Source organism: Leptinotarsa decemlineata, unplaced genomic scaffold (assembly GCF_025532065.1).
Source record: "Leptinotarsa decemlineata unplaced genomic scaffold, Ldec_3_MD MMD2_tig00004067_RagTag_RagTag, whole genome shotgun sequence".
Taxonomy (NCBI): Eukaryota; Metazoa; Arthropoda; class Insecta; order Coleoptera; family Chrysomelidae; genus Leptinotarsa; species Leptinotarsa decemlineata.
In genome coordinates, this window is record NW_027412602.1 from 339,033 (window position 1) to 351,205 (window position 12,173).

The 12,173-nt window shown below is 36.3% G+C and overlaps 1 protein-coding gene across 1 annotated transcript in view; it reads left to right on the forward strand.

The window, feature by feature from the left end:
* Positions 1–7,014: 7,014 nt before the first annotated feature.
* Positions 7,015–12,173, forward strand: part of LOC111513686 (uncharacterized) — a 436,986-nt gene continuing 431,827 nt past the window's right edge. The window contains exon 1 of the mRNA XM_074178545.1: positions 7,015–7,083. The gene's annotated coding sequence lies outside the window, so the exon portion shown is untranslated. The remainder of the gene's footprint in view (positions 7,084–12,173) is intronic.

A 12,173-nucleotide genomic window follows, 5' to 3' on the forward strand; every position in this document is an offset into this window, starting at 1 on the left:
CGGTTAGTTTTTCATTTACTTGGGTTATTTCTTTTTCGTGTTGCTTAGCTAGCTAATATATAGATGAAGCAAGTTCTTTATCATTTCCATCCACATATTTTTTATTAGCAACATTATAATCAGTGGTGGGCTCTTCACATGACACAATTTCACATCACCATGATGAATATTATCATCTGAGGTATAATGCAACAAACATCTTCCAGAGGGCGTTGGCATTTTACGCTTTCTGTTGCTGTCGCTACGTCCAAACTTATCGATAACCATTTCGAAAATGATGATGTATTGTGGAACGTATTGTTTCTTACACAATTATTTTTGTTTCTTTGAGTTTATTCAAAATAGCAATGATTTCATTGTTGTGTGAAGCATCTCTTTGGCTTTGCTCAGTTTCCATTCGTACAACAGTATACCCAACATTGAGAAAGGTACAAAATTTCACTACTATGAATACGCTGATAAAACTAAACAAAGCATCGATATCCCTGTTGGATCTTACGAAATTGGTGACATTGAAGAATCAATGAACAAATACATCCCACCTAAAACGTTCAAGGAAAACCCTGAGAATTTTTTCTATTCAAAACCGAACAATAAAACGCTGATATGTGAAATATTTTGTCTGAAACACTCGATTGATTTTCGACCTGCAAATAGCTTGGCCCACATACTGGGATTTTCATCTACTCTTCTCGAATCAAACGTACATTACGAATCCGATCCATCTGTGTATCATTAAAGTACGCACCATACACATAGATAGCAACATTACGTTTGGAGTCTTCTACAACGACACACCGACTCATACGATATACGAATTTGCTGTTGGTGTTGATCCGAGGTATGCAATTGACGAAACACCTAATCACGCCATTCACCTATCTATTGCACATAGAGACGAAATGAACAATATTACGCTGCGAGTGCTCGAGCAACATTCTAGACTCATTGATTTCCGAAACGAAAAAATAATAATTCGTTTGGAGTTGAAGCGGAAGTATGGTGCCGACTATCTATAAAAATAATTCACCTCCATACACCAAGACCTTGACTAGTCGACAACTATTGATAACGGAAAATGAATTGTTTCTGGAATCTCTTGGTTATCATATTGTCCAATCAAGTGTTCAACATTTTCCGAAAACCGCAAATCGATGAGTCCACACAAAAAGTAGAGGGGCGTACCTACTATCCTTATGTCAAGTTTTTTCGCAACAACGATGTTATTGAAATCAACAGTCAATCCGATGCCTACGATGCTTTGTACGATAGTCTGCTGTTCATTAGTGGAAAAGTTGAGAAGACCAAAGGGGACGGTAAGGTGTCATTCGTAAACAATGCTGGCGCTTTCATGTTTCAATCTGCTAGTTATGAGCAGAGTGGTAAGGAAATGGAAGCAGTTCGTGAACTTGGAATTTTTAGTACTGCTACAGGCTTTCTCATCTACACCGACGAAGATATTAAACACTTGAGCACCTCCGGTTGGACTTTTCCCAACAATACAGGCGTCATCAACACAACTCATCTAACATTCAACATGCTCATACTCATCAAGCATTTTTTTGAATATCTTCAATGATTATCAGGGCGTTTCCTACGGTAAACATACCATTCGATCAGTACGAGCTGGAGATGATAGCAACTGCACTAACACTGAAAACGGAAGTTAAATTGGAAATTGAAAATATCGAACTGAAAGTTGAACGAATCTTTCCGCACGATCAAATTGAATTGCAACTTTTGAAAGCTATCCAAGCGGACACTCCTATTCTCATACAATTCTGAAAATGGAAACTTCATATGCTGCCTGCTCTCACACAAAGTGCAAAAAATGAAATATGGGCCTTCAAGACTTCCTCGTTCCTGGAAAACCCTCGCTATGTGATTGTATGTTTCCAAAAAAATCGTGACTACACTAAACAATGATCCAACAATATTCAATCATTTGAATATCACCAATATAACGCTCACTCTAAACGGTGAGAATTACCCCAAGGAAAATATGCATTTGAATTTTGCAAAGGGAAATTATTCGCAAGCTCATTTCAACTACTCACAATTTGGACTCAGCTACAAATTGACTAATCAACATAATCCTCTTCTCACTTCCACCGTCTTTACGGACAAAGCTCTCTTTGTCACCGATTGTTTCAGAAGAGATGAGAGCATCAAAAGTTACAGTGTTGATGTAAAACTTGAAATCGAAGCATCCGAGGGATTTCCTCAAAATACTAGAGCCTATTGCATCATTGTGCACGACACTGTCATATAACATCTTTCACTCAGCGAAATTATTGAAAAATGGAGCTGAACATGTGATTTCGCTTCAGTATCAATCGAAGAGTCAACATGAGAATAGCTGTTGTAGATATTCAAGGCTTCATCGTCGAGCAAAAATTGCATCCTAAAGAAATAGCCATTAGGATTATTATTCAGTGTAGTAACTATTTACTGCTGCCAAACTCATCATTTTCCTGTTTGAGTTAAGAAGATCGCCGTACCGCCTGTTACTTGAAGCGAAACATTCACGGATTGAGGTATTCCTCTGGCTTTGTGGAATATAATCAATTGGATGCCATCCTCATGGAAAATCCAAAAGGTGTCGATGTCATTCATGTGCGGGAATATCAGAAACATGACTTTTTAACTGAAAAAATTCACGAGTTGTATATATCTACACGCGTTGTGAATTTAGAGGACTATGACAATACAACATGGATGGTTCCCACATTCGACAACAACGAAGGTGTCTCACCGTGTATGTATCACATTCGCAACCGAACCAACTACAATTGCAGTCTTCGAAACATAGATATTTTATTCAAATGGCTTTGTGATATATTACCGAAATAAAAATGTATAATAAATGTCTATTCAAAATCATTTCTTCTTTTCATCTAACCTCATCGCCTAATAATAATATACCCCTACAAAAAAAAAAGTATGCAAAACGGTCGACAACGCACGAAAAACGATCGGAAACAGACAAAAAAAGATCGCACACAAAACGGTCGCACGCAAAACGATCGAAAACGGTCGAAAACGCACGAAAAACAGTCGAAAACGCACACAAAAACGGTCGAAACTTATGCAAAATGTCATTGTCGAATACTTCGCTCCCCCGTTGCCCTCACGTTGAGTCCACAACGCGCAACCCCTCGACACTTTTGGGTGTCATCTTTCTCCTGATGATTTCAACCTGGTTAATAAAGATACGAGAATTAGTGCCCTTTTGGCATGTTAGAATGTTAGACTTCTGTTAAACTGACATGTTCTTTCTTAGATATATTTTGACGTACCCTGTACACTTCGACGCCATGTTTTTTCTTTTAATGATGTATTTTGAGACATCTCGTACACAGTCGTATTCCTAATCCTTCATTTTCAAACCGGCAACGCTACATTACATTAAACGACGATTTATTTTACAACACCTGCTTGCGATAGGAACGTAAAACATCGATACCATCTTTGCCTTGATTACAAGCATCTCTCGCTCTTACACACACATACACATCTTTACATGAAATATTAATTATTTTCCAAATCTACGTATATTTTCCTATCTTCAACATGATAATGATGATTACAACTTCCCTAACATTCTACGAAAATCAAAAAAATGCTGTCAAGTATATAAATGAGTCGAATTCGGTCCCGACAAAACTTACGCTTTAAATACCCATCATTCGCAGTTACTTCCAATATCAATACCACGCGGATGTCCTTAGTTCGAGTCTCATAACTATAACCTCTTTTTAATTAGAATCACGTGACTGGAACGTGACAAAGGTGATGCGGAGTCTCAAGAGGGGCCGATCGGTGATGCGGAGTAACAAGGGGGTCGAGTTCCATGCTTGAATCCCTACGATACTCGTTTCATCCTGCGTCGATGACGTCACACGTTTCTCTCTTCCACTCACTAAAGTTTCTTTCTGAAATACTTACCAGCGACGCACGACTTCGAAGTCCGTTCGCATCGGTGTTGTTCATCTACTAATACCCCGATGAACATCGGATTGTATCCGACAGATGCCTAAGAACAATTAATTGATACAGTTTATTGTACGATTTTCACTATAAAGCGTTTTACAAAAACCGTGACACTTCTTTTGCTATACAATAGCTTCCTCAAGCAGATTATGCTTGAGGAAGCTATTGTATAGCGTAAACTGTATTAATTAGTTTTTCAATATGGATTTTCATTAAGTATCGGCCAGTTCTATTGAATCAGTCTAAGACTCGAATGACTTCAACGTAGCTGATAAAAGCCCTATCTGCATTTGTTCTTACGTACAGTGTCATCCATTAATTACGTTTTTAGCAAATGTTATTTTTTCATCAGTTATATTTTGAAAATTGAATACCGCGAAAAGTGCATATCCGGTAGCCATATTCGATGCATTTAGAATTTTCGAGTTACCTCTTTTGTTCTGCATGAAAATCCAAAATGCACTTGGGTCTTCGTTAATTTTGCGTTCTAGGAATTTACACAGTTACCGTTAGGTCTCCATTGGGATTTTCTGACCACAAACTCATTTCAGTGTCAATTACCGATATATGTTGGGAAATGATCTATCTAATTCGTGCAACGTTTGACATTGGGGGGATTTTCAAGACCATTTCCGAAATTTCACCTGTTTGTTTCAGCTCTAAAGAAACAATAACTTGCGCTGCTGAAGTCATGGAAGTTATTCTATCATCCATGGATGCATACATTCCTTTCCCAAGGAAAGGACGTTCTGATGGCAAACCTTGGTTCAACAAAAATTGTGAGCAAACTTTCGCCTCCAGAAATCTCGTGTCAAAAACCAAAATAGGTTTGTTAATGCTCGCAACAACTGCGAACTGAGGATAACTCAAAGCAAAGAACTTTACAATCAGAGAATTATGGATAAACTGATTGCCAATCCCAACGGGTCTGGATGTTTCTGGTCGGTAGCTAAAGCTGTTAATCAGAACTTTACAAAATCCAAAATTCCACCACTAACACAAGCGGATGGTTCAATTGCAACAACAGCCATAGAAAAAGCAAATCTACTAGCTGAATAATTCGCGTCCCACTTCACAGTCGATTTTCTGGGAAAGGCACCACCCACTATTCCCGCACTCGAAATTACTTTTCGACAGCGTCTAGTCAGGCGAATTTTGAAACAGCTCCAAGGTCAACAAGGCATCTGGTCCTGATGAAATCATCGTATTCAAAAGGTGCGCAAATGAACTCGCACTAGTATTTTTCAGACTTTTCAACCTGTCTTACAAAAAAACGGTTTTTCCTACTTGTTGGAAGATTGCTCGCGTTCAGCCTATTCCCAAAAAAGGCAAAAACTCTTCCAAATAACTATAGACCAGTCGCTTTGCTCTCAGTGATATCAAAAATCATGGAGAAAGCCGTAACCAACATATCCTCAAATATTTGAAAGGCTTGAGCGATCATCAATATGGCTTTCGGAAACATGGATCAACAGGCGACCCATATTTGGAATAATGCAATCGAGAAACATGAAGAGTCAAGAGTTGTTGCGCTTGATATTCATAAGGCCTTTCACCGTGTGTGACATGAGGGTTTCCTGGCCAAATTTTGATGCTATGGCATTTCGGATCTCTTTTATGTATGGCACTTCAGCTTCCTGAAAGAAAGTTCCTGCAAGAGGCCGTCGATAGATATCTCTCGAATACTTTCACCATCAACGCTCTTGTTCCCCAGGGATCTATATTATCGCCAACCTTTTTTTATAGTATATCAACGACTTATTGGAATAAACCAAGGATCTAATATATTGCTTTGCTGACGACAACACACTTGTCTCGTCATTATATTTATATTCCAGGACATCGGTTGCGTATGCACATCTTCACCGGCAGCAGGAGGTTGAATATATCAATGAGCATCTAGAAGTAATTTCGAATTGGGGTGAAATGTACCAAATTAAATTCAATGTCACAAAAACCCAGGCATCGGTTTTCTCCAAAAAGATATAAATAACAATGTCAGGTCAGACAATATCGCTTTCTGCTTCAATAAGTTTGTTGGGGAGTTAAAATAGACACCAATATGTCTTGGCACAATCATGTCGTTGAAATTGCAGAGGCTGCTTCTCAAAAGCTTGCAACACTGTTCCCAACCAGAAAACTGCATACACCTCAACAACTTTTGATGCTTTATGAAACTGAGATCAGACCTCATGTTCTCATGTATGGAGCTCCGCCCCCATACATACCCTGAAACTGCTGGATTCTATCCAGAAAAGAGCCATCCGCCTGATTGGAGACGCAACATCACTTGCGACCTTAACAGTCTGGAACATCGAAGAAAAGATTTTTCTCTCTTCTTGGGATACTTTCACGGGAAGTGTTCAAGTGACTTGGTACATTTGATTACACCAAGCGGTACATATCAGGAATACACGACGGACTGTGGCTGCTTATCGTTTTGAGGTTCAACTCAGTTCACCTCGAACTTCACTGTTTAAGAACTCTTTCATTTATAGAACGGCGTTAATGTGGAATAAACGTTTTTCCATATGGATTTATTTCCAGCGATTCAAATCCAATGTGAATCACTTCTTTCGCACAGGCACCGATCTAAGAGCACTTGAAGATTTTCCTGAAGTGCTTGTGTTTTGTTATTAAAAAAAAGGACAAAAGTTTCTATATATTATTCAACCCCACTAGTTCATTTTTGATCAATATCTTCTGTCTTCAATACATGTTCAGATCCTTCATTGATAGAATATAAATTTTTTAATATTATATAAGTTTGATTAAAAGTAGAGAACAGGACACTTTTATCACTGGTATATTTTATGTAATAAAATAGCATAGATTGTATTTTTGAATGATAATCGAAGCAGTAAAACTAGATAAAGGAGATTTAAAATCAAGATGTCAAGATCATTATAGAATAATGCGTCTAAATCTCATTACACTTAACCCACCTAGAAACAACCGTTTCAGTTTGTATAATCAATAGACTTTTTTTATAATCCAATTTTATCATATTCATTTCTGTTTCAGATTTTCTAAGCAAGTAAAGAAAGAAGTTATTACTCGAGATTACTCTCTTCGGCGAAATTCAGTCATGTAAGTGAACATAAATTTCATTATTATTTTGTCTACCTACTACACTCTTCTTCACCGAACTGAAAGAGTAATTTGCTAATACATGTTTTCCTCATGAGTCGTTTTACTACAGTGTTCCTAAATAAGTTGAACAAATATTAAACGAAAGTATTTTAATCCTCTGAATAGTCATGATTATCATTGAATACGGCAAGTTTCTGATAAATAGAACATTTTTTGGTCAAAAATACTTTGATACCACACAGTACCTTATCGGGATGAACTGAAAAGTTTTCTTTTTCTACACCTGTACAATTGAGGTTCTTCGACATTGACAACACTAGTCATTAGATTCGTGTTTTGTGTATGTCATTTAATTACTGTCCGAGCCATCTGAATTAAGCTATTCGCAATCTCTTCAGGAATGTCACGTGATATATCTACTCCACCTTCAATGAAATACATTCTCAGGAGGAAAATATATTGTACTCACAATATTTCAATTGAGAGCCGAGCATAGCCTGGTTTTATATTTGATTGTTAGTAGTCTTGATTTTCGACATTTTATTGTCATTAGTCAAAAATAAGTCAAATATTTGGCATATATTTGAACCATTTCATCAATTATAGCTTTCAATCTAAATACAAAAACCCTGCACCACTTAATCCTTATCGAATAGGTATGGCCAATTCAATGATTTCAACAAATTGAATAAAATCAATAAATCAGCCTACCTCTGATAGTGTATTTCAAGTTGTAATGACTTTGTAAAAGTCTCTTCAGCTATATCCGCGAGTTTTCAGGATTTCGTTAAAGTTCTGGTGATAATGACATGAATATTTTTTGTATTCGCAGAATGACGAATTACGATTCATTTCGATAATATGGCCAAGAATACTTTTATTTCGGCGCAAATAATCATTTATCCCAGTTTTCTTGATTAATTAGCAACTGTCCCCCACTTCATACCCGCTTCATAATTTTCAACATTGAAATGAAAATTTGAAGCTATGCTGATGCCAGCGTTCGAAACGAAGTCTTTTTTACAGTTTTCCCCTATACCAATGATAGATAAGCTCACATTTTCTCCAAAAATACCTTTACACCTCTTTTTTCGTTAAATTAGACCACACTCTTAAATTAAGAACTGTATTCAATAGGTCAATGAAATACTACTACTTATGGTTCAATTTATATACTAAAAAATTACAGTCATTCCACTATTTACTTCATTCATAAATCAAGCCATCACTAAATGCTTAAACAGCGAGACATTTATAAAATCAGTGATTAAAAACGTATCAGAACCGTTAATAAAAACTGTAGACAAGAAATTATCCAAAATTTAATAACTCTCATCGTTGTATACACCCTATAGGGTGAGATGTTAACTCTTAAAGATGCACATGATCAAAAAAACCAATGATTTGAAAACTATAATCAAGAAAATGTACATTGAGAAAAACCAAAGATTGATCAAATTTAGAGAAGAACTAACCTGAGAATTTTCAATGTAACTGAAAAATCGAATGGAAATACAAGATAAGAATGCATTGTACTATTGAACAGCAGCATGGCTATTAAATTATCCAGAGATGACATCGTACTAGGTTAAAGGGTAGGAGAAAAGTAGAAGATTACAGCCGGTTCTGGGCCTCCCCCCACCACTATGACGTATTAATTGCTTTTTTTTTGTTGTTGTTTAGTAACATCAAGGCGATGTGACCTTGAAGGATCTGGTGCATGGATCGTTCAGAATTTTTTTCATATGAGATTTTGTGTGTGTGTGTGTGTGACATAGTGACGTGATTACATTTGATTGGTGTGTGTGTGTGAGAATGCACGATACAGGGTTTCATCATGTGCTTGTCTATGTACAAACATACATCTGTATACTTCGAAGATCCTTCAAGTAATGACTGTTACATCGGTGTGAGCCCACCAAGTTAGTAGTGATGTGACGTCACAGCAACAACCGTTCAACGGTCCGTTCAACGGTAAGAGAGCAAGATGTTCACTCCACGACGTGTGGCTGAGTAATGCGTATTCATCGGTGTGCCCTCACCTCTCTCGATACAGGAAAGACTGTGACGTAACGTATCGCTCTAGCCTCGTTATCGATGGTGACACGCAAGCGTCCGAGGACTGTCTGCCTAACGTCTACCCTCTACGAGAGCGCAACGACCACTGCCTATTCGTATCGACATCTGTTATCGCATCCAGTTGGGAGGTGGGCTTGACTGTGACGTCAGGCATCTCTAGGTAACAGCTAGCAATGTAAACTTTTCACGATTTCATGGTGGGGGTGACTCGCACTGTTTAATATGGAAGAAATGCCTGGCACACTATGAAATCAGTAGACGAATATATCTGCAGCAGTTAGCAATTGGTAGAGTGTTATTCAGTTCGTAGTAGAAGGAAGACGGTGAGTGTATCTGTCTGTTGGAAATTGTTTATATTTTCATACATATTTTCATCATGTCCTTTTCAAAAGTAGATTTGAATAAAATTAATAATTTGATTGTACAGGAGGTTGAAAAACTAGAGCAAAAGGCCTTATCATCATTGCCAATTGATGAAGTGTACATAATTAAAAATATATCAACTCATTCTACATGATTTGGGAAATCAATTTTATTAACTTTGAAAGATGTGAGCAATGATAAATTATTCAAAACATGGCTACCAAAACGTATTTCGTTGCAATTCAGTGATGATGATATAACTTGTATCAATTCATCGGGTGGTAAATATACGATGACGTATTTAGGACAGAGCCCACAAAGTTTTGCTGGCATGAAAACGCGATCTCTAGTCGAATTCAATATGATTGAATAATAAGTGTAATTATTTATAGTGAATTTGTTAAGGTCACAGCCCACAATGTTTTGCTGGTATGAAAACGTGAACTCTAGTCAAATTCAATATGATTGGATGATAATAGTAATTATAGTACGTATTTTTGTAGGAAAATAACCACCATCAGAGGTTTTGCAGATCTATGGCAAATAGATCTAGCTCAACTACAACCATATGCAAAAAGTAATAAAGGATACTGATATATACTTGAAGTGATTGATTGTTACTCAAAATATTTGGGACTGTAGCAGTTAAAGATGAAACAGGTTGTACAATAACTTATGCAATGAAACATGTACTGAAGGAAGCCAAATTTTCCCCCAAACATATACAAAGCGACCAAGGGAAAGAATTTTTCAATAGAAGCTTCTCATCTCTCATGCGAGAATATAATATCAATCATTATTCAACATTTAGCATAAAGAAGGCGGCTATAGCAGAAAGAGTGACTCGTACAATAAAGGCATGGCTCTACAAGGAATTTTCGATGGGAGGTCACCACAAATGGCTTGATATTCTTCCAACTAAAACTAGTACATATAACAATAAAGTTCATCGTACAATAGGTATGGCACCCATCAATGTTGATTCAACAACAAAATTGAAATTCAAAAGTATCAAAGGAATTGGAGGAAAACAAAGTAAACCCGAATTCCAATTGAATGATAATGTACGTATAAGCAAGTACAAAAATATTTTTGAAAAGTCTTACACTGCGAACTTTCCCACGGAGCTCTTCAAAATTATCAAAATCAATAAAACCACCCCCACGACCTACAATCTTGAAGATATGAATGAACAACCTATTAGAGGATGTTTTTACGAAGAAGAGTTATTACGAACCAAAAATCCTGACGTATATCTGATTGAGAAGGTATTGAAGAAAAGAAAAAAGTGGTTAGGCCTTCCTAGCGAACAAAATTCTTGGATTGATGAATCAAATATGGTTCGAATGTATCTACTATTGTATTTATGAATTAACTAATGCTGAAGTTCATTAGTGTTTTCATTTCAATTATAAGTCAAATAGTCAAATTCAATATGATTGAATAATAATAGTAATTATAGTGAATTTCTTTTTGTTTTGATAATATTCATATATTAGATGATAATTATATGGAAATATAAACATTACTAACTTACTTGAATACACTCACTTTGTAACTACAAGTAAAATGGGAATGTGAGTATAATATCATGGAAACAAGTTGGAGGTTGCTTATTGTTTTTTTTATTCGATTTCAGTTCCGCCATTCAAAAATGTGGATGCAGTATGCAAGTCAAGATTGGATCGATGTTGTAGATCTCAAATCATCGGTTCAACATTTGTCGTCTAAATTGAAGGTGTTGGGTGATGGAGCCGAACATGCAAGCGTTTATGATATGAGTGTATGCTATGATGAAAAACAAATTGAATGATGTCTTCGTGATGCTGAGAACTATCGGAGTAGTGCAGAAGTTTGTAACAAATTTTTGGATAATGAAATGGAACTGTGGGCACTTTGTGAGGTTATGATTGAACTGAACCTGAGAAGATTCCTGTATAGCCTCCAACCATACTTGCCAGAATGGATTATTCATCACTTTGAATTGAATGATGAAAATCGAGAGGAAATTGAAGATGGTCGCGAAAATGATGACTATGAGGAAGAAGTTATTTTAGATAGTCCTGTAAATCATAAATAATGTCAAATAAAACTCTTTGTATCATTTTCATGTTTTATTTATTTAAATCCTATTATATACAATAGAAAATGATTACAAAACAATAAATATGATATATATGAATCAGGAAGAAAATTACAAAACATGATATAGGTCAGTTACAAATGAAAAAAAAATCATAAAACAGTACATGATAGAGTGGAAAAATGAAATAGTATCAATAATTTAAAGAGTGTCAATATCTGCTGTGAACTGAACCGTCCAATGAAACTGTATCATGCAAAATTAATGCATATACTTTAGTGTTGTCTGGAAACTTGGTCTTCCTCGTCTCAAACTCAATCTTTATATCAATAGTTGATGATTTTGTTGCATTCGGTTGATGGCAACAATCGATGACGAATAGTGGATTCTCTCTAAATTGTCCAATGTCTATCAGAGGTTCACTCATATCTCTATCATAATAACTTCGCTGGAAACTCTCAAAAGCATATTAGGCAGGAGCATCAAGTTTTTTTATCGAAATTCAAAATCCAACCCTCATATGGATAAACTTCAGAATTCAAGTATACCCGAATACTATTGA